At 45.1% G+C, this 23479-nt stretch overlaps 1 protein-coding gene across 5 annotated transcripts in view; it reads right to left on the bottom strand.

Annotated features, from left to right (window-relative positions):
* Window positions 1-23479, bottom strand: part of MGAT3 (beta-1,4-mannosyl-glycoprotein 4-beta-N-acetylglucosaminyltransferase) — a 67221-nt gene that overhangs the window by 6177 nt on the left and 37565 nt on the right. The window contains exon 1 of one of the 5 annotated variants that reach the window (XM_007519299.3): window positions 11394-12253. The exons of the other annotated variants lie outside the window; for them this stretch is intronic. The gene's annotated coding sequence lies outside the window, so the exon portion shown is untranslated. Of the gene's footprint in view, window positions 1-11393; window positions 12254-23479 lie in introns of those variants that run through there. 5 annotated transcript variants of the gene reach the window in all.

The raw sequence follows: 23479 nt of genomic DNA, 5'->3' as shown, positions 1-23479 counted from the left end.
AGGATACATCTTGGCTTTGGCATCTGGTGTCTTTAAGTCCCCTTCATAGATCCCTATGAGGCTATGTACTGCTTTTACCTAGAATATTCTTTTAAAAGTTTTTTTTTTAAATATTTATTTATTTATTTATTCCCTTTTGTTGCCCTTGTTTTATTATAGTTTTTATTGTTGTTGTTATTGATGTCGTCGTCGTTGTTGGATAGGACAGAGAGAAATGGAGAGAGGAGGGGAAGACAGAGAGGGGAGAGAAAAATAGACATCTGCAGACCTGCTTCACTGCTTGTGAAGCGACTCCCCTGCAGGTGGGGAGCCGGGGGTTCAAACCGGGATCCTTACGCTGGTCCTTGGACTTTGCGCCCAGTGCGCTTAACCCGCTATACTACCACCCGATTCCCTTAAAATGTTTTTTTTTTTAGAGGATCAGGCAGTGGCACAGCTCATAGACCACACATGCTGCCATGTGTCCAGGATTCAAGCCCCCAGTCCACACCTGCAGGGGAGCTTCACAAGCAGTGGAGCAGTGCTGCAGGTGCCCCCTTCTCTGACTCTCTCTTCCTCTCTCTTTCTCATCATCTATCAAAATTAATAAATAAAAGGATGCTGGGAACAGTGGGATTGTGCAGGCACTGAGCCACCATAATAGACCTAGTGGGAAGAATTAATTTTTTAAAATATTCTAATTATTTTTGAGAAAGATGGAGAGAGAGAGAGAGAGGAAGAGAGGAAGGCGGAGGGTAGATAGCATAATGGTTATGCAAACAGACTCTCATGCCTGAGGCTCCAAAGTCCTAGGTTCAATCTCCCACAGCACCATAAGCCAGAGCTGAACAGTGCTCTGGTTAAAAATAAATAAGTAAAAATAAATAAAATAAAAAAAAAAAGAAAAGAAAAAGAGGGAAACACCAGCGCACTGCTCAGCTCTGGCTTATGGTGGTGTGGGGGACTGAACCTGGGACTTCTGAACCTCAGGCATGAGAGCCTCTTTGCATAACCATTATGCTATCTACCCCCGCCCAGAATTAATTTTTAAAACATTTATTGATTCCCTTTTGTTGCCCTTGTTGTTTTATTGTTGTATTTATTATTGTTGTTGTTAATTGATGTCATTATTGTTGGATAGGACAGAGAGAAGTGGAGAGAGGAGGGGAAGACAGAGAGGGGGGAGAAAGATAGACACCTGCAGACCTGCTTAACCGCTTGTGAAGTGACTCCCCTGCAGGTGGGGAGCCGGGGCCTCGCAGAATTAAATTTTTAAGAATGTCTTTTTAACTACCAGATGGTTTCATTCATAAGTGAACTTTAGAGATTTGATATATATAAACTAGGAAAATAAAAAGGAAGAAAGGAAGAAACGAAAGAAGGAAAGAAAGAAAAAGAGAGAAAGAAAGGAAGAAAGAAAGAAAGGCAAGCAAACTATTAAGGCTTGTGAGAAATACAGTGGTTATCTTTGGGAGGTGGGTGTGGAACTAACTATACATTGTAGTATTACAATCTTATAGCATACTATTAGTCACAAATTAAAATGAATGTCTTTAAATATATATAACTTATTTTAATGAGAGAGGAAGAGAGAAAGGAAGAGAGAGAGAGAGAGAGAGAGAGAGAGAGAGAGAGAGGAAGAGAGGAAGAGAGAGCAAGAGCATGAAAACACAGAGACCAGAGCACTGACCAGCTCTGGCTTATGTTGGTACAGGGGACTGAGCCCGGGACTTTGAAGCTTCAGGGATTAAAGTATTTGCATAACCACTGTGCTGTCTCCTCTGTCAAAACACTTTTTTTTTTTTTTAATGAAAAACAAAGAGTTTGTGGTCCAGGATGTGACACAATGGATAAAGCATTGTGCTCTCAAGCATGAGGTCCTGAGTTCAATCCCTGGCAGCACATGTACCAGAGTGATGTCTGGTTCTTTCTCTCTCTCTCTCCTATCTTTCTCATGAATAAATAAATAATTAAAATAAATAAAACTTGGGAGGCGGAGCTACGAGCAGCAGATCGCTTTCTCTCCTCTCCTCTCCCGGATCAACTAGGAATACCAAAGGAGACCACCTGGACCGAAACAAGACAGGACTAGAATGACCACAGGAACCCAGTAAATCACCCGTGAGTACAAACACGCGTGGCTGGTGACAGAGAGGAGAGAGGGGCCTAAGGAGAGATTAAGTGACTGCTAACAGTTCAGCAGTTTATCAGTTGAGGCACCACCTCCAGTCTGCTCCACCAACAAGGGAACAGCTGAAGGGAGGAGAGGACTCCCCAGAGACTCACCAAGTGCAACTCTGAGTCTCCATTGCTACTACCCTCAGAATCTGGAGCAGCGACACAGAGGGACACCAGGGGACAGAGATCTAACCAGGAAACTCAGGAGAAGACCTATACCTCAGTGGCATAGCTGAGGGGCTGTGAAAGTCTCTTTGCATAACCACTGGATTATCTCTGCCACACCCTGCTTTATCTCTTGGTCAGCAGTCAGTGATTAAGCTAAGAAGCCTATTGATAGTTTAAAAGCCCTCAGGCTCCCATAGCCTACAGGGAAGAAAGAAAAAAAAAAGAGGCTTTTAAACCACTGAGCTCCAACTCAGTGATTGAAACAACTGTTAACTTCCACCACTGTGAACCCTTTAATTAACTTACTTAGACACAAGTCAATCCAGGCAATAGTGATCAATAATTTGAAAAGTACTGATAAAGGGAACTCATAATATATAAAATGGTTAAAACAACAAGAAAAAATATTGGAGAATCGAACCAGGACAAGAGTCCAGCTAAAAGTCCTCCAGAGGGTGAAGCACAAAACAACGAGTTCAACATCCAAACATTAGCTAAGGAAATAATAACAGGAGTGAGTAAAGAATTTGAAAAAATTGTAATCAGAAATGCAGGAACAACAAATGAGAATATGGAATAAAATACTAATTATCTTATGGTTATTAGAGAGCTGAAAGCTGAAATCGCTGAGCTAAGAAGGCAACTAGCTGAACAAGCTAAAACAGTATTAGAGCAGGGCAACAAAATAGATGAACTCCAGAAAACAGTAGAGGGCAGAGAGAATAGAATCTATGAGGCTGAAAACAGAATTATCAAGATAGAGGATGAATTAGAGACAACTAAAAAAGAAGTAACAGATCTCAAAAAGAGATTAAGAGATGCTGTAAACAACAACAGAGTCCTATGGGATGACTTCAAAAGAAACAATATACGCATTATTGGAATACCAGAGGAAGAAAGAGAAGGAGAGGAAGAAAGCATTTTCCCGGCCACAATAGCTGAAAACTTCTCTAGTCTAGACAACATCAAAGACATAAAGATTCAAGAAGCCCAGAGGGTCCCAAACAGAATTAACCCAGACCTAAAGACACCAAGACATATCATACTTAGAATGGAAAGGAATAAGGATAAAGAAAGGATCCTGAAGGCTGCAAGAGAAAAACAAAGAGTCACCTACAAAGGAAAACCCATAAGATTAGCAGCAGACTTCTCCATACAAACACTACAGGTCAGAAGAGAATGGCAAGATATCTATCGAGTGCTCAATGAGAAAGGCTTTCAGCCAAGAATACTATATCCTGCTAGATTGTCATTCAGACTAGATGGAGGCATCAAAACCTTCTCAGACAAGCAACAGTTGAAGGAATCAACCATCACCAAGCCTGCCCTGAAAGAAGTTCTGAAAGGTCTCCTATAAACAACCAGACCACCACAAATAGGACATATATCAAAACACTCTAAAACTCTACAAGAATGGCGTTAAAATATCTTCAATCTTTGATATCAATAAAAGTAAATGGCCTGAATTCACCTATTAAAAGACATAGAGTAGGAAGATGGATCAGAAAACACAACCCTACAATATGCTGTCTACAGGAAACCCACCTAACTCAACAAGACAAACACAGACTCAAAGCAAAAGGATGGAAACTATCATACAAGCCAACTGCCCACCAAAAAGGGCAGGAACAGCTATTCTCATATCTGACACGATAGACTTTAAAATAGATAAGATTAAAAAAGATAGGAATGGACACTACTTAATGCTCAGAGGATCAGTCCATCAAGAGGACTTAACAATTATTAACATCTATTCACCCAATGAGAAGCCATCTAAATACATCAAACTTCTACTGAAAGAGCTACAGCAATATATTAACAGGAACACAATCATAGTAGGGGACTTCAACACCCCACTCTCTCAGCTTGACAGATCATCCAGGAAGAAAATCAATAAAGACATAAGGGAGCTAAATGAAGAGATAGATAAACTAGAACTATTGGACATTTTCAGAGTGATTCATCCCAAGAAACTGGAATACACATTTTACTCAAATCCACATGGGTCATTCCCAAGGATAGACCATATGTTAGGCCACAAAGACAGCATCAGCCAATTCAAGAGCATTGAAATCATCCCAAGCATCTTCTCAGACCACAGTGAAGTTAAACTAACACTTAACAATCAACAAAAATTAGTAACAGTCCCAAAATGTGGAAGCTCAACAGTACACTTCTTAACAACTTCTGGGTCAAAGAGGAAAACAAGGAAGAAATCAAAATGTTTCGAGAGTTCAATGAAAATGAAGACACAAGCTATCAAAATATTTGGGACACAGCTAAAGCAGTCCTAAGAGGGAAGTTCATAGCTATACAAGCACACTTTAGGAAACAAGAAAAGGCACAAATAAACAGCCTGATTGCACATCTTAAAGACCTAGAAGAACAACAACAAAGGAATCCTAAAGCAACCAGAAGGACAGAAATCACTAAAGTTAGGGCAGAAATAAATAACATTGAGAATAGGAAAACCATACAAAAGATCAATGAAAGTAAATGTTGGTTCTTTGAAAGAGTAAACAAAATCGACAAACCTTTAGCCAGACTGACAAAACAAAAAAGGGAGAAGACCCAAATAAATCGGATAGTAAATGAAAGAGGAGTTATCACAACAGACACCGCAGAAATTCAACATATCATGCGAGGCTTCTATGAACAACTATATGCCACCAAGCTAGAGAACCTGGAAGAAATGGACGATTTCCTAGATACCTACCAACTTCCAAAACTAAGTAAAGAGGAAGTGGATAACATGAACAGGCCCATCACAGCTAATGAAATTGAAATAGTTACCAAAAATCTCGCCAAAAATAAAAGTCCTGGACCAGATGGTTTTACAAATGAATTCTACAAAACCTTCAAAGAAGAACTAATACCTCTACTTTTAAAAGTCTTCCAGAAGAATGAAGATACTGGAATACTCCCTGCCAGCTTCTATGAAGCCAACATCTCCCTGATACCAAAAGCAGACAGGGACACAACCAAAAAAGAAAACTACAGACCAATATCTCTGATGAACACAGATGCGAAAATATTGAACAAAATTCTAGCCAACCGGATACAGCAGTATATCAAAAAGATTGTTCATCATGACCAAGTGGGGTTTATCCCAGGCATGCAAGGTTGGTTTAATATACGTAAATCAATCAATGTGATCCACCACATCAACAAAAGCAAGACCAAAAACCACATGGTCATATCAATAGATGCAGAGAAAGCCTTTGACAAAATACAACATCCCTTTATGATCAAAACACTACAAAAAATGGGAATAGATGGAAAATTCCTGAAGATAGTGGAGTCTATATATAGCAAACCTACAGCCAACATCATACTCAATGGTGAAAAACTGGAAGCATTTCCACTCAGATCAGGTACTAGATGGGGCTGCCCACTATCACCATTACTATTCAACATAGTGTTGGAAGTTCATAGCAATCAGGCAGGAGCAAGGAATTAAAGGCATACAGATTGGAAGAGAAGTCAAACTCCCCTTATTTGCAGACGATATGATAGTATACATGGAAAAATCTAAGGAATCCTGTTGGTATGCATGAGACCCCTTCTGTTTCATTTGGTTTAAATCCCCCCTGCTTAACACTATTCTATTTACATAACCACTTCATTCTATTTATATAACCGCTGTTAACAAGCACCTCCCTCCAGGGCATTGGTTCAATCCCCACTGTTTCATGATATGTTTTTGCTCCACCCCCCCTCCTTGTCACACCCTGATCCTCTCCTTGTCACACTCTGATTGTCACCAGTCACTTTTCTCTCCACCCTCTCTATGTCACACCCTGTTTCCACCCTAATTGGCAAGTATATATAAAGACAGCATTGTGAGTTTTACAGTACTGTACTTTGAGTTTAGCTTAGCTCATCTTAGATTGTGCTGCGTCCTGCATGAATAAAGAGATACTGCCTACAGCTCAACCATGAATCCCTGGTCGTCTGTTACCCGCCCGTGAAGCTAGCCCGGCGAAAACAACATAGCCCGGAGAAAACAACAGAATCCATCGAGAAGCTTTTGGAAATCATCAGGCAATATAGTAAGGTGTCAGGCTATAAAATTAACATTCAAAAGTCAGTGGCATTCCTCTATGCAAACACTAAGTTAGAAGAAATTGAAATCCAGAAATCAATTCCTTTTACTATAGCAACAAAAACAATAAAATATCTAGGAGTAAACCTAACCAAAGAAGTGAAAGACTTGTATACTGAAAATTATGAGTCACTACTCAAAGAAATTGAAAAAGACACAAAGAAGTGGAAAGATATTCCATGTTCATGGGTTGGAAGAATTAACATCATCAAAATGAATATATTACCCAGAGCCATCTACAAATTTAATGCTATCCCCATCAAGATCCCAAGCACATTTTTTAGGAGAATAGAAAAAATGCTACAAATGTTTATCTGGAACCAGAAAAGATGACCTAGAATTGCCAAAACAATCTTGAGAAAAAAGAACAGTACTGGAGGCATCACACTCCCAGATCTCAAACTGTATTATAGGGCCATTGTCATCAAAACTGCTTGGTACTGGGACATGAATAGACACACTGACCAGTGGAATAGAATTGAGAGCCCAGAAATGAGGCCCCACACCTATGGACATCTAATCTTTGACAAAGGGGCCCAGACTATTACATGGGGAAAGCAGAGTCTCTTCAACAAATGGTGTTGGAAACAATAGCTTGAAACACACATAAGAATGAAACTGAACCACTATATTTCACCAAACACAAAAGTAAATTCCAAGTGGATCAAGGACTTGGATGTTAGACCACAAACTATCAGATACTTAAAATAAAATATTGGCAGAACTCTTTTCCGCATAAATTTCAAAGACATCAATGAAATGAATCCAATTACAAAGAAGACTAAGGCAAGTATAAACCTATGGGACTACATCAAATTAAAAAGCTTCTTCACAGCAAAAGAAACCACTACCCAAACCAAGAGACCCCTCACAGAATGGGAGAAGATCTTTACATGCCATACATCAGATAAGAGTTTAATAACCAACATACATAAAGAGCTTGCCAGACTCAACAAGACAACAAATAACCCCATCCAAAAATGGGGGGAGGACATGGACAGAATATTCACCACAGAAGAGATCCAAAAGGCTGAGAAACACATGAAAAAAATGCTCCAAGTCTCTGATTGTCAAAGAAATGCAAATAAAGACAACAATGAGATATCACTTCACTCCTGTGAGAATGTCATACATCAGAAAAGGTAACAGCAGCAAATGCTAGAGAGGGTGTGGGGTCAAAGGAACCCTCCTGCACTGCTGGTGTGAATGTCAATTGGTCCAACCTCTGTGGAGAACAGTCTGGAGAACTCTCAGAAGGCTAGAAATGGACCTACCCTATGACCCTGCAATTCCTCTCCTGGGGATAGATCCTAAGGAACCCAACACATCCATCCAAAAAGATCTGTGTACACATATGTTCTTGGCAGCACAATTTTAATAGCCAAAACCTGGAAGCAACCCAGGTGTCCAACAACAGATGAGTGGCTGAGCAAGTTGTGGTATATATACACAATGGAATACTACTCAGTAAAAAATGGTGACTTCACCGTTTTCAGCCGATCTTGGATGGACCTTGAAAAAAATCATGTTGAGTGAAATAAGTCAGAAACAAAAGGATGAATATGGGATGATCTCACTCTCAGGCCAAAGTTGAAAAACAAGATCAGAAAAGAAAACACAAGTAGAACCTGAACTGGAATTGGCATATTGCACCAAAGTAAAAGACTCTGGGGTGGGTGGGTGGGGAGAATATAGGTCCAAGAAGGATGACAGAGGACCTACTGGGGCTTGTATTGTTAAATGGGAATCTGGGGAATGTTATGCATGTACAAACTATTGTATTTACTGTTGAATGTAAAACATTAATTCCCCAATAAAGAAATAAAGTTAAATAAATAAATAAATAAATAAAACTTAAAAAAGAGAAAAGTTCTTTGTGGTGGCCTGAAAAGTGGCTAGAGTTTTGGGCTTTAAAGTATGAGGTATTGATTTGATCCCCAACATCTTTTATAACAGAATGATACTTTAGTTCTTTGTCTCTGTCATATTAATAAATGAACTGTTGAAATAAAATCATTCCTCATGGCTTCTCCTACTTCCCTGGGTCTGTCCTGGGGTCACCTGGGTGCTCTCCTGCCTTGCTTTCTCCCCAGTTATTTCCTGGCTCGGGGGGGGGGGGGGGCAGCAGGACAGAGTGAGGACATACATACTTGCCCTCCAACCACTCTGACCCTCAGTTTCTCTCTTTTAAAAAAATATGTATTTATTTATATAATTAGATAGAGACAGAGAAAGAGAGGCAGGGGAGACAAAGAGGGAAAGAGACATACAGACACCTGCAGCCCTGCTTCACCACTCATGAAGCTTGCCCCCTGAAGGTGAGGACCAGGGGCTTGAACCCGGGTCTTTGTGCACTGTAATGTGTGTGCTTAACCACCTGACCCTCAGTTTCTATAGTTGTGAAACGGATGTGTGGCACATGCTCAGGAATGACACCAGCAGAACATTTTCTAAGCTGCCCAGTCATAAGGTACAGAGACGTGAAATGTCTGACCTAGAACAATTGTTATGGACCGATGCTTTCACTCTGTAGAGGAGGAAACCCGACCCTGGGGGCTGAGGCTTAAGGAACCTGTCTGGTGACAATGCTGAGGTGGCCCCTGGTGTCATGTGTCCTTTCTGGCCTCACCTTGCTAAGGAGTCCTGAGCTAGCTGGTAAGGAACAATCCTGTCACCAATTTCACTAATGTGTGTATGTGTGTGTGTGTGTGGGGGGGGTGCAGTTGTGCTAGTTAGGCCCAAGGATCTCTGGTTTGAATGCCTACACCTCCCACCCTACCCCCAGGTGGCTGGCACAGCTGGTATAAGGCAGGCAGGTGAGGCAGGACTGGGGGCTCTGAGCTCTGTTCGAAGTGAGTGTCCTTGGCAGAGGGGGTGGGCCCCACAGCTTTGGGGAAGGCAGGAGGGAGGGTCTCCTCTGGAAAGAGAGGCTGGACCAGCAGCATGAGTGGGGGGATTGGAGGGCGAGGTGCCAATAAAGGCTGGTGGACAGGAGTCCGGCCGAAGCAGGGCAAGGTAAAGCTTCATACTGAGCTCAGCCCAGCAAAAGTCTGCAGCGTGACCCAAGGGAGGGGTTTTAGAACCCAGCAGGCAGTCTGAGCCTCCTGTAGATGGTTTCTGTGGGTGTGTGTGTGGGGGGGGTGGCGACCTTGGTCTGTGGGGCATACCCCAGTTCTGGACCAACTGGACTGAGCTGGCTCCTGGGCCATGAAGGGAGAGGCCAGACTGTCACCTGCACCCCTCCTCTGGCCAACAGGGGACACAGGTGCAGGCAAGGGAGATCCAGGGGGTGGCTCATGCCTTGTTTGGTACAGAGGGGTCCCTGTGTCCCCAGTGAGGTCATGCTGACCTGGTCACCTGCAGGCTCCCTGGCCAACTGGTTTTCAGGCTCTGCCTATGCCACCAGCTGTGAGCTCCGAGGACAGGCTCCAGGGAACAGGCCCACCTGTGACTCACAGAGACCTTTAGGATGAGTCCCATGGAGGCACTGGCCTGACCTGTGACTGTCATGACTGGCGGCCGTGTGCTGGGCACAGCATGGAGCCACAGAGCACAGGCAACAAACCCCAAGTAGATGAGTCTATTTATACAACACGTTAGAAAGAACTCCACTCCGGAGAAAGACACCAGGGGCAAAGAGCAGGACAAGGAGTGGGGCCAGTGACAAACAGGGCAGTGGGGCGGATCTCACCAAAGACTGAGCCCTGAGGTAGACATGGGAGCGAGGGGAGAAGGTTCTAGGCACAGCGACATGAATGGATGCATGGAGAGCAGGTGGGAAGGACAGCAATTCTAGGGGAAAGCTTGGTGCCCCCCTTCCAAACTGAGCGCTTCTGTTCCAGACGAGAAGCCATAGTGAGCTCCCCCCACCTCTTCCCAAAGCCATGCAGGGGGTTACTGAACCCCCATCTCCAGGGCATCTGTATCTACTGTGAGCCTGAACCTCAGGGTCCTATGACCTCTCTGAGCCTCACACCCCCCACCAGGGATATCTGGACAATGAAAAGAATTATTCCTTTCTTAAATAAATAAATAAATAAATAAATAAATACCCCCAAACCAAAAACAAACAAAGAATTATTCCTGGGGGAGTTGGGTGGTAGCCACCACAGCGGGTTAAGCGCATGTGGTGCAAAGTGCAAGGACCAGCCTAAGGATCCCGGTTCAAGCCCCCGGCTCCCCACCTGCAGGGGAGTCGCTTCACAGGCAGTGAAGCAGGTCTGCAGGTGTCTATCTTTCTCTCCCCCCTGTCTTCCCCTTCTCTCTCCATTTCTCTCTGTCCTATCTAACAATGACAACAACAATAACTACAACAACAATAAAAAACAAGGGCAACAAAAGGGAAAATAAATAAACATATATATATATATATATAAAAGAATTATTCCTGGTAGTCAACAATTTGTTTGGCTCTCTATGTTAACTCTTTTTTCAGCCACTAGGTTCCAGATGCTACCATGATGCCAACCAGACTTCCCTGGACAGACAGCTCCACCAATGTGTCCTGGAACTCCACTTCCCCAGAGTCCTTCCCAACTAGGGAAAGAGAGAGACAGGCTGGGAGTATGGATCAACCTGCCAATGCCCATGTTCAGCAGGGAAGCAATTACAGAAGCCAGACCTTCTACCTTCTGCACCCCACAATGACCCTGGGTCCATGCTCCCAGAGATAAAGAACAGGAAAGCCATCAGGGGAGGGGTGGGACACAGAGCTCTGGTGCTGGGAACTGTGTGGAGTTGTACCCGTCTTATAGTATGGTGTTTGTCAGTGTTTCCTTCTCATAAATAAAAATTTTTTAAGAAAGAATTATTCCTTGCCTACTATGGTGAGATGCTAATTCAGATGGGCCCCATCCCTTTCCCAGAACTTGCCAGCAGCACCACAAGTCCCAGTGCCAGGTATGCTCACCCAAAGCACTCCGCCCCACCCTCAGCACCATGCACCACTGTCACCCGCACAGACCTGGCTCAAACCTGTCTCGGGCATTTTCTCCCTGGGGGACCTGCGACAGGCTATTTTCTTCACTCCCTTTGCATTTGCAAATCCAGGGCACACAGCTGATGTCCAATAAACTCTTGTTATCCCCCAGCCTGGTGGAGAGCAGAGCGAGAGCGCCTTCAGGTAGGGCTGCAGCCAAAGCAAAAAGGGAGCTCCTGTCAGGCAGGGTCCGTGTTTCTGGCAGCCATATCTCAGGGCAGTAAGGAACAGAGTTTGGGGGCTAGGAAGGCACTCAGGCAGAACCTAAGCCTCACAGGCTAGGACTCGGAACCTCACTTCCAGGCACTCCAGGAAAAGTCCCCCATGTCTCCAAGTTACACCAGCCCCAGAAACCTAGGTATCCTGTCTGAATGCATGAGGGGGTGGGCCGTGCACCTCCTTGGGCACCTGGTACTCAGGTTGGCCTGGGCTGAACCCCCCTGGGCTTCTCGGTTCTGTGATGACTCACAGACACAGCTAGGCCCCCACAACATTCAAATGGGCGGATTCCTTTCCCTCTTCTGCTCCATTAGCCCCTCCTTCCTAGACTCTGCTTGGAGGGCTGAAAGGGTACAGAATGGAAGCAAGCGAGCCCAAACTCCCCAGCTCAAGTGTGACCTCAGCATTGGGGCCCAGAGTGCACTTGGGGTTCCAGGTCATAGGGAAGCTGCATGCTTCCTGAGGGCGGCAGGCTGTGACCACGGGCAGGTAGGACACACCATGACAGCTGTCACCACAGCAAAGTGAGGCTCTTGTGGAGCTCTCCATGGTCCTGAGCTTGCCTGTGCTGACCAGGAATCTAGCTCATTCCTGCTGTGCCCCTGGATAGCCTCACCTTGACCACCCACAGCCTCCTCCGTGGCTTAGATGCTCGGGTACTGACTGCAGTTTCCCTCACCCACCCCTTTCCAGTCCCCTCCCCGACAAGATGTTGGGGCCCTCAGCTCTGGGGCAGCCACAGGGCGATCTACTCCTCCAACTGGGAGAAGGCTGCAGCCTGGCAGCAAACAGGCTCGTCTTCACATGTATGGGAAAAGGATGCCATCCTTCCTCTGTAGTCTTGTGAGGGAACCAGATGAGTCATGCTAGCATGTCCTGCATGCAGTCCAGTACTTGGCAGGCCTCTGAAAGTGCCTGTTTCTTTCCTCCCAGGTGAATTTACTGCCAGCTGACCAAATGCAGCTGGTCCCTCTGAACAGGTGTTACTCCTGGCCAGCTCTGCTAAAGGACTGAGCCAGAGGAGACAGCGAACATAACAGAGCACCACATTTGCATGTCTGAGGGCCCAGATTCAATCCCAGGCACTACCATTAAGACAGAACTGAGTTGTGCCCTGGCGTCTGTCCACCTCTCTCTCCTCTCCTCTGTTCTTTCCTCCTCCCCCTCCTTCCCCCCCTCCCCCTCCTCCCTCCCCCTCCTCCCTCTCCCTCTCCCTCTCCCTCTCCCTCTCCCTCTCCCTCTCCCTCTCCCTCTCTCTCTCTTTCTCCAGCTCAGGAGGTGAAGCAGCAAGTAGAGCCCCGGCCACGCTGAGGCTCCAAGTTTGATCCCCAGTATCATATATGCCAGCGTGATGCTCTGGCTCCCCACTCTCATTAATAAGTAAATGACATGGGGGCCGGATGGTGGCACAGTGGGTTAAGTGCACGTGGTGCAAAGTGCAAGGACCTGCATAAAGATCCTGGTTCGAGTCCCCGGCTCCCCACCTGCAGAGGGGTCGCTTCACAAGCAGTGAAGCAGGTCTGCAGGTGTCTATCTTTCTCTCCCCGTCGTCACCTCTCTCCATTTTTCTCTGTCCTATTCCGCAACAATAACAACAATAATAACAACAACAAAGATAAACAACAAGGGCAACAAAAGGGAAAAAATAGCCTCCAGGAGCAGTGGATTCATAGTATAGGCACTGAGCCCCAGCAATAACGCTGGAGGCAAAAGATAATAATACTAAGTAAATGACATATGGGGCCAGGGGCTGGCACACGCTACAATGCACAAAGACCTGGATTCAGTCCCTAGCCCCCTCCTGCAGGGGGAGCTTCACAAGTGGTGGAGCAGTGCTGCAGGTCTCTCTCTCTCTCTCTCTCTCTCTCCCTCTTTCCCTCTCCCTCTCCCTCTCCCTCTCTCCCTCAATTTTTCTCTGTCTCTATATATTCAACAATTAAAAGGAAAGGTCACCAGAAGGAGTGAACTCATCATGCTGGCACTGAGCCCCAGTGATAAACGTGACGGCAATAAAATAATAACAAAACTAATTTTTCAAAAAGTAAGTGAATGACTCATAAATAAAAGACTGATCTGGTGGGCGTTGTTTACACTGACTGGCACCAGGCATCCCCTTAAGTGGGGCATTTTCAGTGAGTCATCGGCCATCTGGGAATTCAAGGCCAAGAACCCAGGGAACCTTTAGAATCCCGAGTCTGCAGGGCCTCGAATAAGAATCTCACCCAGTCCTGCACAGGCCTCTGCCAAGCACCCATCGGGCCCCTGCTTGCCCAGTTCTCAGCACCACTCATTGCAACCCGCTGGGACTGCCAGGGAATCTTGCTTCTATCCACCTCAGTCACTGCTGCCCACTCCTGACACTGCTTCTGGGCCCTCCCTTGGGATCAGGCAGAGCAAGTCAGCAATTCTGAGACTCAACCACACCACATGTGGAGACACTGTAGTGCAGGTGGCTGCACACCTGCCCGCCCCACCCGAGCTCTGGTGAGATGAGAAGCCGATGGCGTTTGCACGTTCACCTTGCTGGGGCCATTCACTCCTATGTTCCTGGCCACCAAGTCAGACCTACACACAGGACTCAGCTAGTGAACATCTCCTCAGACCGTGCTGTGTGCCAGATGCTTCAGCCTCCAGGGCCAGAGAGAAAGCAGGGGTCACTCCTGGGGGGCCACCCCGCAGGGAAGGATATCTTTCTCTCTTTCTCTCTAAAGATAAACAGAGAGGGAGAGAGGGGGAGGGGAAAGGGAGGGGGAGAGAGAGAGAGAGAGAGAGGATGCGAAAGAGACCACAGCACCAGATCTTCCTTCGAAGCAGTGCGGGTCAAGTTTGAACCTGGATCGCACATATGCTGTACTATCAAGTAAATTCTTTTGTCAGTCCTGTTTCTATTTTGTAGAGGATAAAATGGAGGCTTCAAGAGCTTAAACTACTCACCTAACCACACAGGCCTGTGGGAGTGAAGCAAATAGAGACCAAGGCTTTCAGACAATCTGCAGAGGCAGACCTACTTACTCTGGGGATCCTGCCCCAGGTTAAACACATAGGCCCCGACCAAGGGTGTGTCTGGCATAGCATGACCCCTGTTCCCAGGAATTCTGCTCCCAACAGAGAGGCCTGGACCAGCCAGACACAATACCCAGCTTCCTGGACATAAGCGTGTGGGCTCCTCTCTCTCTGCTGCTCAGCTCCAGGGCAGAGGACAGGCTGAAGTCTCAGTGCAGTCGTGCCCAGGAACTTTGCCCTGGTGAACCCAGTGTATTCCTCACCCCCATAACCAGTGCCAGTGGGCCTTGGTCTTGGCCTGCTCTCCATCCTCCAAACCCTCCAAGCTCAGCCTCTCCTCAACCCCAGGATGCATGTGGACCTTCTCATAGAGGCCAGCATGTGCCTGGGAAAGGGGGTTCCCAGGGCTGGGACATGCCCTCCATGCCTTGAAGCCTCCCCACCACGTCCCTAGGGATGTCAGTCTCTGGTCCCCTGAAGCCCATAGGCAGTGAACCTGCAGAATCTATCTACCTCAGACTATTCCATGGGGCAGCACTGGGGCAAAACAGAAAGGACAACCTCAGGCAGCAGCCAGCGTGTGTGTGTGTGTGTGTGTGTGTGTGTGTGTGGGGGGGGTGCTCAGAAGTCTGTGTGGCTCCCACAGTTGAGCACAGAGACCGTAGCCCATCGCCTATTCTCCCCACCTGCTGCTGCCTCCATATTCATATTCACGAGCACGGCCACCACTGACAGAATGCTGACACGTGTGCTCGCTGTCGGCTGGGCCTCATACACACACCACAGACACTCACAGCCATCACTGGAGCCGGGGTTACTAGTCCCATTTTGGGGATGAGGAAACTGAGGCTGTGGTGTGGCAACGTGCAGCACATTCCCCTGCTCATCTGTGCTCTGCAGGGCCTGAGACCCACCCCTAGCCTCAGCTTCCTCGTCGCTCAGATGGGCTGTGATGATGTCGAGGTCACAGGGCTGCAGTGGGGAGTTCGTGTCGGGGTGAGCACCAGGTCACTGTGAGAGACCACATGTGGTGAAGAGGATGTGGTGAGCCTCATACAGCAGCAACCACAGCTTGAGGTGGGTGCAGGGAGACTCCTGGTGGGTGGCCCTGGGAGGAAGGGAGGGGGTGGGACTTGGGACTAGAGGAAGGACCCATTGGAAGGACTCTGAGCACTGGTGACAGACAGATGTTCCCAAACCAGGTTGCCTGCAACCCCCCGAGGCACCTCTGGGACCAGAGGATGAGGGGCATCAAGAGGGGAGGGAAACAGACATGCTTCTCAAAACAACCCAAGATATGCTCCCTCAGCGTTTCCGTGGTACATGCGGCACTTTGATATATATGACTGTGCATGTAGAGAAAAGGCAGCGGTGGCCAGGGAGGTGGCACAGTGGCTAGAGGGTTGGGCTCTCAAGCAGGGGGTTGACCCCCAGCATTGCATGTGCCACAGTGATGCTCTAGTTTTTTCTTGTGCTAATAAATAAAAAATTCCAAAAATAACAGCAAATGGCACAGGCACTCTGGATAGCACAGGTTCAATTCAAGACTACCACAATAAAGCTGACAGTATAATAAAACACACACACACACATTAGTTTTCCAGTGCATATAAAACCTATGTTTATATGGGGCCAGGTGGAGGTGCATCTGGTCAAGCGCACATATTACAGTACGCAAAGATCCAGGTTCAAGCCCCCAGTTCCCACCAGCAGGAGGAAGCTTCATGAGAGGTGAAGCAGTGCCTCAGGCGTCTCTCTGTTTTCTCTCCTATTTCCTCCTCCCTCTCAATTTCTCTGTGTGATGAACTGGATTGGAGACCCTAGTCACCATATGGGAGCACCATGCAAAGGGCATATAGTTCATGACTGGTGTTTCTCTTTTGTTCTCTTCCTCCCTTTCACTCTCTATTAAAAACTAAATAGTGGGCTAGGGAGACAGCATAATGGCTATGCAAAAAAGACTTTCATGCTTAAGACTCTGTGGTCCCAGGTTCAATCTCCAGCACCACCATAAACCAGAGCTGAGCAGTGCCCTGATATCTTTCATTAAAAACAAATAAGTAAATTATTTTTTTTAATTTTTTATATTTATTTATTTATTTATTTTCCTTTTTGTTGCCCATGTTTTTTTTTTATTGTTGTTGTAGTTATTGATGTCGTCATTGTTAGATAGGACAGAGAGAAATGGAGAAAGGAGGGGAGATGAAGAGGGGGAGAGAAAGACAGACACCTGCAGACCTGCTTCACCGCTTGTGAAGCGACTCCCCTGCAGGTGGGGAGCCGGGGCTCGAACCAGATCCTTACACTGGTCCTTGCGCTTTGCACCATGTGTGCTTAACCTGCTGCGCTACTGCCCGGCTCCCCGTAAATAAAATATTTTAAAAATAGCAATGAAGTTATATAGACACAAAGTTCCAGTGAAAGAGCTGAGTGGTGGCGCGCCTGCTTAAGTGCATGTGTCACCATGCACAAGGACCTGAGTTCAAGCCCCAGGTCCTCCACCTGCAGGAGGAAAGTTTCACAAGTGGTGAAACAATGCTACAGATGTCTCTCTACTGTCTTTCTCCCTATCTAACACCATCCCTCTCAATTTCTCTCTGCCCTATCAAAATAAAGAGTTAAAAAAAATAGTAGTCTGGGAGATGGCACAGTGGATAAAGCATTAGAATCTCAAGCATGAGGTCTCAAGGTCAATCTCCAGCAGCATGTGTACCAGAGTGATATCTGGTTCTTTTTCTCTCTCCTATCTTTCTCACTTAAAAACCAGTGGTCTGGGGGAGTCGAGCTGTAGCGCAGCGGGTTAAGCGTAGGTGGCGCAAAGTGTAAGGACCAGTGTAAGGATCCCGGTTGGAGGCCCCGGCTCCCCACCTGCAGGGGAGTGGCTTCACAGGCGGTGAAGCAGGTCTGCAGGTGTCTATCTTTCTCTCCCCCTTCTCTCTCCATTTCTCTCTGCCCTATCCAACAACAACAACATTAATAATAACAATTAAAAAACAATAAGGCAACGAAAGGGAATAAATAAATAAATATTTTTAAAAAGTGGTCTGGGAGATGGTGTAGTGGATAATGCATCAGACCCTCAAGCATGAGGTCCGGAGTGCAATCCCTGGCAGCACAGGTACCAGAGTGATGTCTGGTTCTTTTTCTCTCCTCCTATCTTCCTAACTAATAATAATAATTTAAAAATTGCCCCCATACCTATGGACATCTAATCTCTGACAAAGGGGCTCAGACTATTACATGGGGAAAGCAGAGTCTCTTCAACAAATGGTGTTGGAAACAATAGCTTGAAACACACATAAGAATGAAACTGAACCACTATATTTCACCAAACACAAAAGTAAATTCCAAGTGGATCAAGGACTTGGATGTTAGACCACAAACTATCAGATACTTAAAATAAAATATTGGCAGAACTTTTTTCCGCATAAATTTCAAAAACATCAATGAAATGAATCCAATTACAAAGAACACTAAGGCAAGTATAAACCTATGGGACTACATCAAATTAAAAAGCTTCTTCACAGCAAAAGAAACCACTACCCAAACCAAGAGACCCCTCACAGAATGGGAGAAGATCTTTACATGTCATACATCAGACAAGAGTTTAATAACCAACATATATACAGAGCTTGCCAAACCCAACAACAAGACAACAAATAACCCCATCCAAAAATGGGGGGAGAATATGGACAGAATATTCACCACAGAAGAGATCCAAAAGGCTGAGAAACACATGAAAAAAATGCTCCAAGTCTCTGATTGTCAGAGAAATGCAAATAAAGATAACAATGAGATACCACTTCACTCCTGTGAGAATGTCATGCATCAGAAAAGGTAACAGCAGCAAATGCTGGAGAGGGTGTGGGGTCAAGGAACCCTCCTGCACTGCTGGTGGGAATGTCAATTGGTCCAACCTCTGTGGAGAACAGTCTGGAGAACTCTCAGAAGGCTAGAAATGGACCTACCCTATGACCCTGCAATTCCTCTCCTGGGGATAGATCCTAAGGAACCCAGCATATCCATCCAAAAAGATCTGTGTACACATATGTTCTTGGCAGCACAATTTTAATAGCCAAAACCTGGAAGCAACCCAGGTGTCCAACAACAGATGAGTGGCTGAGCAAGTTGTGGTATATATACACATTGGAATACTACTCAGCTGTAAAAAATGGTGACTTAACCGTTTTCAGCCGATCTTGGATGGACCTTGAAAAAATCATGTTGAGTGAAATAAGTCAGAAACAGAAGGATGAATGTGGGATGATCTCACTCTCAGGCAGAAGTTGAAAAACAAGATCAGAAAAGAAAACACAAGTAGAACCTGAACTGGAATTGGCATATTGCACCAAAGTAAAAGACTCTGGGGTGGGTGGGTGGGGAGAATACAGGTCCAAGAAGGATGACAGAGGACCTACTGGGGCTTGTATTGTTAAATGGGAAACTGGGGAATGTTATGCATGTACAAACTATTGTATTTACTGTTGAATGTAAAATATTAATTGCCCAATAAAGAAATTAAAAGAAAAAAAAAAAAAAAACAAGAGCAACAAAAGGGGGGAAAATGGCCTCCAGGAGCAGTGGATTCATAGTACAAGCCCTAGCAATAACCCTGAGGCAAAAATCAAATCAAATATAAATAAATAAATAATTTTAAAAAATTAATTAAATATTTTAGGTCCATACTCCCAGAGGGATAAAGAATAGGAAAGCTATCAAGGAAGAGGATGGGATACGGAGGTCTGGTGGAGGGAATTATACCCCTCTTATCCTATGGTCTTGTCAATATTTCCATTTTATAAATAAATAAAAAATTAACTACTTTAGGAGGCGGAGCTACGAGCAGCAGATCGCTTTCTCTCCTCTCCTCTCCTCTCCCGGATCAACTAGGAATACCAAAGGAGACCACCCGGACCGAAACAAGACAGGACTAGAATGACCACAGAAACCCAGTAAATCACCCGTGAGTACAAACACGCGTGGCTGGTGACAGAGAGGAGAGAGGGGCCTAAGGAGAGATTAAGTGACTGCTAACAGTTCGACAGTTTGTCAGTGGAGACACCACCTTCAGTCTGCTCCACCAACAAGGGGACAGCTGAAGGGAGGAAAGGACTCTCCAGAGACTCACCAAGTGCAACTCTGAATCTCCATTGCTACTACCCTCAGAATCTGGAGCAGCAACAGGGAGGGACACCAGGGTACAGAGACCTAACCGGGAAACTCAGAAGACCTATACCTCGGTGGCATAGCTGAGGGGCTGTGAAAGTCTCTTTGCATAACCACTGGATTATCTCTGCCACACCCTGCTTTATCTCTTGGTCAGGAGTCAGTGATTAAGCTAAGAAGCCTATTGATAGTTTAAAAGCCCTCAGGCTCCCATAGCCTACAGGGGAAAAAAAAAAAGGCTTTTACACCACTGAACTCCAACTCAGGGATTGAAAAAACTGTTAACTTATTTAAAATGGTTAAAACAACAAGAAAAAATATTGGAGACTCGAACCAGGACAAGAGTCCAGCTAAAAGTCCTCCAGAGGGTGAAGCACAAAACAACGAGTTCAACATCCAAACATTAGCTAAGGAAATAATAACAGGAGTGAGTAAAGAATTTGAAAAAATTGTAATCAGAAATGCAGGAACAACAAATGAGAATATGGAAGAAAATTCTAATTATCTCATGGTTATTAGAGAGCTGAAAGCTGAAATCGCTGAGCTAAGAAGGCAACTAGCTGAACAAGCTAAAACAGTATCAGAGCAGGGCAACAAAATAGATGAACTCCAGAAAGCAGTAGAGGGCAGAGAGAATAGAATCAATGAGGCTGAAGACAGAATTAGCAAGATTGAGGATGAATTAGAGACAACTAAGAAAGAAGTAAGAGATCTCAAAAAGAGATTAAGAGATGCTGAAAACAACAACAGAGTCCTATGGGATGACTTCAAAAGAAACAATATAAGCATTATTGGCTTACCAGAGGAAGAAAGAGAAGGGGAGGAAGAAAGCATTCTCCAGGCCATAATAGCTGAAAATTTCTCTAGTCTAGACAATACCAAAGACATAAAGATTCAAGAAGCCCAGAGGGTCCCAAACAGAATTAACCCAGACCTAAAGACACCAAGACATGTCATACTTAGATTGGAAAGGAATAAGGATAAAGAAAGGATCCTCAAGGCTGCAAGAGAAAAACAAAGAGTCACCTACAAAGGAAAACCCATAAGATTAGCAGCAGACTTCTCCATACAAACACTACAGGCCAGAAGAGAATGGCAAGATATCTATCGAGTGCTCAATGAGAAAGGCTTTCAGCCAAGAATACTATATCCTGCTAGATTGTCATTCAGACTAGATGGAGGCATCAAAACCTTCTCAGACAAGCAACAGTTGAAGGAATCAACCATCACCAAGCCTGCCCTGAAAGAAGTTCTGAAAGGTCTCCTATAAACAACCAGACCACCACAAATAGGACATATATCAAAACACTCTAAAACTCTACAAGAATGGCGTTAAAATATCTTCAATCTTTGATATCAATAAATGTCAATGGCCTGAATTCACCTATTAAAAGACACAGAGTAGGAAGATGGATCAGAAAACACAACCCTACAATATGCTGTCTACAGGAAACCCACCTAACTCAACAAGACAAACACAGACTCAAAGCAAAAGGATGGAAAACTATCATTCAAGCCAATGGCCCACAAAAAAGGGCAGGAACAGCTATTCTCATATCTGACATGATAGACCTTAAAATAGATAAGATTAAAAAAGATAGGAATGGACACTACTTAATGCTCAGAGGATCAGTCCATCAAGAGGACTTAACAATTATTAATATCTATGCACCCAATGAGAAGCCATCTAAATACATCAAACTTCTACTGAAAGAGCTACAGCAATATATTAAATGGACCTACCCTATGACCCTGCAATTCCCCTCCTGGGGATATATCCTAAGGAACCCAACACATCCATCCAAAAAGATCTGTATACACATATGTTCTTGGCAGCACAATTTGTAATAGCCAAAACTTGGAAGCAACCCAGGTGTCCAACAACAGATGAGTGGCTGAGCAAGTTGTGGTATATATACACAATGGAATACTACTCAGCTGTAAAAAATGGTGACTTCACCGTTTTCAGCCCATCTTGGATGGACCTTGAAAAAATCATGTTGAGTGAAATAAGTCAGAAAGTGAAGGATGAATATGGGATGATCTCACTCTCAGGCCGAAGTTGAAAAACAAGATTAGAAAAGAAAACACAAGTCGAACCTGAAATGGAATTGGAGTATTACACCAAAGTGAAAGACTCTGGGGTGGGTGGGTGGGTGGGTGGGGAGAATACAGGTCCATGAAAAATGATGTATGAAATAGTGGGGGTTGTATTGTTAAATGGGAATCTGGGGAATGTTATGCATGTACAAACCATTGTATTTACTGTTGAATGTAAAGCATTAATTCCCCAATAAAGAAATAAATTATTTAAAAAAAAAAAAATTAACTACTTTAAAATATTTTTATTTCATATGAGATAAAGTTTCACAAGACAGGAAAAGAGAGAGTCAGAGTACCACTCCAATACATATGGAGTGGGGATCAAACTGGGAGGCTCAGGCATACAAGTCCTATGCTCTGTCAGCTGAACTATTTCCCTGGCCATTTCATTCATTCATTCATTCATTCATTTATTCACTGTGGAGCGAGGGTCTCCCACATGCACAATTTCATTATTCACAGGCCAACTTTTTCATTCACACAGAGAGAGAAAGAGAAGGAAGAGACAGTCACAGCACAGAGCTTCCTTACATGCCACACCGCCTCCTAAATGGTGCCAGCACTCAAACCAGGGTCACATGCTTGGCAGGCCCATGCCTACCCAGCATGCTCATCTCTCACCCTGAAATGTGATTTTTGTTTTATTGCCACAAGAGTCATTGCTCAGTGTCAGCACTACAAATCCACCACTCCTAGAGACCTTTTTTTTTTCCCCTTAAGTTGGTAGGATAGAGGTTGATTGAGAGGGGAGGGAAGGCAGGGAGATAGGGAGAAATAAAGATACCTGCAGACCTGTTCCACTGCTCTTGTAAGCTTCCTCTCTGCAGGGGAGGAGTGGAGACTTAAACCTGGGTCCTTACGCATGATAGTGTGTGTGCTCAACCGGGGACAACACTGTCCAGCTCTCTTCAAGTGTAACTTTTTTTTTTTGCCTCCAGGGTTATTGCTGGGCCTCAGTGCCCGGGTGCATCTGGGTGACAAGTCTAGCAGATGGAGACTTGTCTCAAGTGGCCTCCCCCAGGGCTCTGTTCTGGCTCCTACGCTATTTAATATTTACATCAATGACCTTCCAGAAACTTCTTCAAGGAAGTTCATCTACGCCGATGACATCTGCTGTGCAACTCAGGCATCAAAGTTCGACATCCTTGAGGAAACACTCACGAAAGACATGTCTCTGATATCTGATTACTGTAAAAAATGGCGACTAATCCCTAGCACTGCAAAATCGGTATCATCTGTTTTCCATCTACACCATGCCTCGGCCTCACGTGAGCTTAATGTGCAGCTTGGCGATACGAGAATCCGGCATGAAGCCCAGCCAGTCTATCTTGGCGTTACTCTCGATCGCACCCTGTCATTTCACGAACATCTCATAAAAACTGCAGCAAAGGTGGGCGCGAGGAATAACATCATTGCAAGACTGGCCAGCTCCTCATGGGCCGCGAGCGCTTCCACACTACGATCATCATCTCTGGCATTATGCTATTCCACTGCAGAATACTGCGCCCCAGTATGGTTCCATAGCCCCCATGTCCACTTGGTCGATTCCAAATTATATTCCTCCATGAGGATAATTTCTG

Source organism: Erinaceus europaeus, chromosome 4 (genome assembly GCF_950295315.1).
Source record: "Erinaceus europaeus chromosome 4, mEriEur2.1, whole genome shotgun sequence".
Taxonomy (NCBI): domain Eukaryota; kingdom Metazoa; phylum Chordata; class Mammalia; order Eulipotyphla; family Erinaceidae; genus Erinaceus; species Erinaceus europaeus.
The sequence above is the reverse complement of the archived record's forward strand: the minus strand, read 5'-3'. Positions and strand labels throughout refer to the sequence as shown.